We start from the raw sequence: 5,004 nt of genomic DNA, 5'->3' as shown, positions 1-5,004 counted from the left end.
TTTTCAAAGCGATCGCACGTCGTGCACATGATACGTACGCCTTTCTGAAATTAATCCTAGCGATTTTGGAACAGATCCTTTATTGACCTTCCGTTTGTCCGTGTGCATGATAGTTTGTTTAGAAACGTGCGATAGCTTTGAAAATTGGTACACATGGTCTTAAGGATATAAGAAATGTCCCTATTGTTTTTAAGTTACGTAGACTATCGAGTTCGGTATTCAGATGTATCGGATTTTTATATTTGATTTTGTGACAATGGAAACTTTCCCTAAACATTTCTAAATTGTTGTCAAATATTTGAATAACTTAACAGTACTGCCTTTTTCTGAAGCCGGAAAAAAAATTGTCTGAGATCGACCCGGAAAAAACATTTTCTTATAGAATGTGGCCTGTAGAATCCATAATTTCAAACAGTTCCAAGATTGGGCTACTAGTTCAAAAGTTACAGCCCTTTGAATTTTCTTTCGAAATGGGTTTCTAGTCTATAACTTTTGATTGAGAAGTCTGATCGAAAAAGTACGAATTGTTTTGGATTCTACGCACCAAAATTAATAAGAAAAAGTGTTTCCCGAGAAATTTTGGTGTAGTTGATTTTTGGTAAAAAAGGAAGGTTATACACTGCCTTTTTTTGAGCCCCGAAAAAAAAATTGTCTCACATCGACCCGGAAAAAAAATTTCTTATAGAATGTGGCCTGTAGAATCCATAATTTCAAACAGTTCCAAGATTGGGCTACTAGTTCAAAAGTTACAGCCCTTTGAAATTTCTTTCGAAATTGGTTTCTAGTCCATAACTTTTGATTGAGAAGTCTAATAGAAAAAGTACGAATTGTTTTGGATTCTACGCACCAAAATTAATAAGAAAAAGTGTTTTCCCGAGAAATTTTGGTGGAGTCGATTTTTGGTAAAAAAAAAGGAAGGTTAAGTATTCAAATACTATGCGAAGTATTCGAATACTAAATATTTGTGAAAGTATTTGAGTTACAAATACAAATACTGCTTCCATAAAAGTATTTAATTACAAAGCATTTGAATACTTTAAAGCATTTGAATACTAAAAAGTATTTACAAAATCGAATACTGCCCAGCTCTGTCTACATGCTACTTCTACCATTTAAAGCCAATGGTACACCTAACTATCTACATACACTAGTTCCTAACCTACTGAAATGTCGGAATTTGAGCCAAGATATACTTTAAGATCCTTTACGTGCCATTTCCCTTCATCGGATCCATCCAAATTACTTAACTCATACACTAAATTTGGAAATTCTAACCATATTTAATACATACTTGGGCGTTAATATGCTAGAAAATTTTTTACTAGCGTCAGAAAGAACTTTATTCCTGCGCCTTACTTTGTCTCCAGCATTGAACGATATACATATGTCTTTTACGTAAATTATAATAATTTGCATTATTGCGATAGGCCATCTGCTACACTTTCAAAGACATCCTTTTATACCGTTACTATTATAATCGTAACGTTAGGATCAGCAGGATCGAGTGTTAAATCAGCAGTACTTTGTATTTTGCCGTATTAATCTCGACTGGGGCAAACTACCTTTCCATAATTTAAAAAAAAATGGGGTTACCCCGATACTTCATGAGTTGACCAATTTAAAGCGTATTGAATTTTAACAATGTTCTTAGTTTTTGGTTTTCATTGACAAAGCTTCTAATTGCGGTGCCTATTGCGCGATTGGCATTGTACCATATTTATATAAGCATTCACTAAAGCTGTAAACTTTGTGCCAGTGAACAGAGTCTCAGTATCACAGATAATAAAATGCGGCACGGCATATACTAAAAACACTTCCTCTTCAAGGAACATGACAACGCGATCTGCAGTGGCCTCTCTCATAGGGTTTAACTGAATCAATCACTTACAACAAGCAGATACGAATTTCCTTTGGATAACCTAGGCAAGGGACCCATTATATCGACGGTTGTAATTTGCCACTTATGAACTTAGACACGACGATTTTCATTTTTGGCCAATCTTCTTGGCCCTTTTATAAAACCCTAAGTGCAGCTGTAGGTGGATCATGAAGTTCGTTTTTTACTCGTTTTCTTTGTCCACGAGGCACCAGAATTAAATAAAAGGTAATTCTAATGTCAAAAATAAAAACTTATCTTTGAGATGCGATCTGTAGACTGCCCGTAAGCCACCTCGTATCCAAATCCGTAGGTCCTGCCCAATTCACAAAAGAAAAATAATCACAACTAAATAAACACGTCCGCTGTATTCAGCAGTCGCGTAAAGAGTGTTACGCTACTTCTAAATCGGCAAAATATTGTTACCTAGGTAATTTAGCTCGAAACCGGTATAATATTGGTATTTCGTTTACTGAAAAGAAACTGCGATTAATCTTATGATTTCGGCAACATTACAGTGAGGTCGCCCAATCTACCCTTAGGGGTGAAAGGAGATTTCTTGAAAAAGCAGAGTCTAACCAGTATTTTTTAACAAATAATGAATATTATAGAGTTCCATTCAGTTTTAGGTAAGGCGTTCTTAATGATTTTAAACTAGGAGATAGATTTTTACAGGATAATCAGAAAATTAAATAAAAGTCCTGTTCTCATTATTTTTAATAGTGGGAGTTAAATTCCTATACTCTATTGTCTATTTATTTTAAGAAGGTAGCGGGTAGAAAGCATAGGGACCTGCACAGTGATATTTCTCCTATGTATCTTATCTTTAAACACATCGCCATCTACTACCTTCTTATAATGAATGCAGTACAGGGTAGCGTCAAAAATTCCCGACCTAACATAGATCCAGAGATCGCAGCCAGCCAATACTTTCACAATACGATACTTCAAGTCTTATTAGGCTTGGAAAAACAAGCATGTAAATTCGAGTACCGAGCTGTGATCAAATTCCTTACTCAAGAAATTGTTTCTCTTCAACAGTCGGAGGGTGTATAGGGTAAATTCTGTAGATTGAGTAAACCGATTTTGAATCGGGCGGGAAAGGCAGAAAAAAGTCCAGGGTTTGTAACACAACCGTTCGCCGAATCATCCACGACCATTTAAGGACGAATTAAATTAATTAATCCAATCACTAAAACTTCAGATTTTCCTCCTTCTCGCAAATCAAATCTGACGGAAATTAATTGTCAAATACTTTTTCTAGTACCAACTCTTGATTGTCTTTAATTCATGTGGACTGTAAACGTGATGAATTTCTTCGCTATTGTTAATGTACCGTCAACATTCAATCCTGCTCGATTTGGAACAAAATTATGTTAATAAATTGGGAATGAAACCCAGCTAACATTTTTTAATTCTGTTTGTTTATTAAATTAGAAAAGATTCTATCTATCTAAAAAACCAAAGCATACTTTTGCATAATATTTAACAGACTATAAAGTAGGTATAACGTTAAAAAGGTAAATTAAAGATACAATCAAAAACGAACAAAAAATTCAATGTTTTATGTGCGGCCGGAAGATATCAACTGATCTAAACCATTGAATAAAAATGATTCAATGCCTAAATCAAATTAAAATACAATGTTTTAAGAATCTATCTGAAAAGATAAGAATTTGGATTTCAAATATTGTAATAGAAATTGTCTTGATTTATTTTATAACCGTTGTAATGACTACCCTGATAAGGATTCTGATAGCACTAAACTAGGTATAGGGAATTCTTTTGGTGTACTGCATTTAAACATTCAAGGGTTGGCTAACAAAATGCTAGACTTTGAAATTTTTTTGTCTCAGTACACAAATTTGGATGTTTTGTGTGTAAATGAACACTGGCTTGCCCATGATGACCAAATAATTACCTGTCAGCTTAAAAATTTTGTAGTTGGCAGTCATTTTAATCGCAAGTGTTTTCAAAGAGGTGGGGTAATGATCCAAATTAAGCCTAGCCTCAGTTTTTCCAATTTACAGTTTGTCACTGATTTAAGTATAGAAAAAGATTTCGAATGTTGTGGTCTTCAACTGTTATCCAATTTTACATGTGTAATATCAATTTATCGTGCACCGGCAGGCAATATGGGTGTCTTTTTGACGCAGCTTGAACAGTTACTGATAATGCTTTCTACGAAAAAGCGGGTTATCATTTGTGGTGATTTCAAATTTACTACTGGATTCAAAAGATGTAAAGATGTTTGTATCATTACTTAGCTCCTTTAACTTCACAAACTTTGACACCCCGACAAGGGTCACAAGTACATCAGAGACGTGCATTGATAATATTTACACCAACTTTGATACATTTTGTTCAACCAAAAACATTTACATCGATTTTTCGGACCATAATGCCTTAATACTCAACATGACAGGCGCCGTCTCTAAGATACACTACAATAAACACGTGTACAGAAAGGGAAGAAGTAAGATAATTTCTTTAGCAGTGTGCTAACGAATACGGATTGGTCACAAATGTACACAGCTAAACATGGCAAATTTGATATATTTTATAGACAGTTTTTATGTTGTTTTAATAAATCGTTTCCTATAAAAAACCTGCGCTCCAACGTACATAAGAAAGGATGGATTACTAAGGGTATCAAAAAATCGAGTAAAACAAAACGGGAACTGAAGCAAATTGTTAATCATTTTCCCGATCCCACCTTAGTAAATTACTATAAGTTATATTGTAAGAAATTTAAAGACATAGTAAGGGCCGCACGAAGAAATTATATCGCCGCTGAAATTAACAAATCTCCTAATGTTATAAAAACAGTAGGTATGGGAAGTAATTAAAAATGATTTAAATAAAAAAAAACAGAAGCTAGGGAGAACTTAAACTTGGTTGTTAATGATATCAAACATTATGACCCTGCTGTTGTCGCAGATTGTTTCAATAGTTACTTTGCTGATGTAGGTGTCTCCATCCAAAAGAATATAACTCCTATTCCAGGAGGGAAATTATTAATGCCCTCGAATAGAGGTACATCTTTGTTTCTTAGTCCTATTACACACTCCGAAGTGGAATCAATTATAAAATCTCTAAGAAGCACATTATCTACTGGATATGATGAT

The sequence above is a fragment of the Photinus pyralis genome, unplaced genomic scaffold (assembly GCF_008802855.1).
Source record: "Photinus pyralis isolate 1611_PpyrPB1 unplaced genomic scaffold, Ppyr1.3 Ppyr1.4_LG1, whole genome shotgun sequence".
NCBI classification, from domain to species: domain Eukaryota; kingdom Metazoa; phylum Arthropoda; class Insecta; order Coleoptera; family Lampyridae; genus Photinus; species Photinus pyralis.
The sequence above is the reverse complement of the archived record's forward strand: the minus strand, read 5'-3'. Positions refer to the sequence as shown.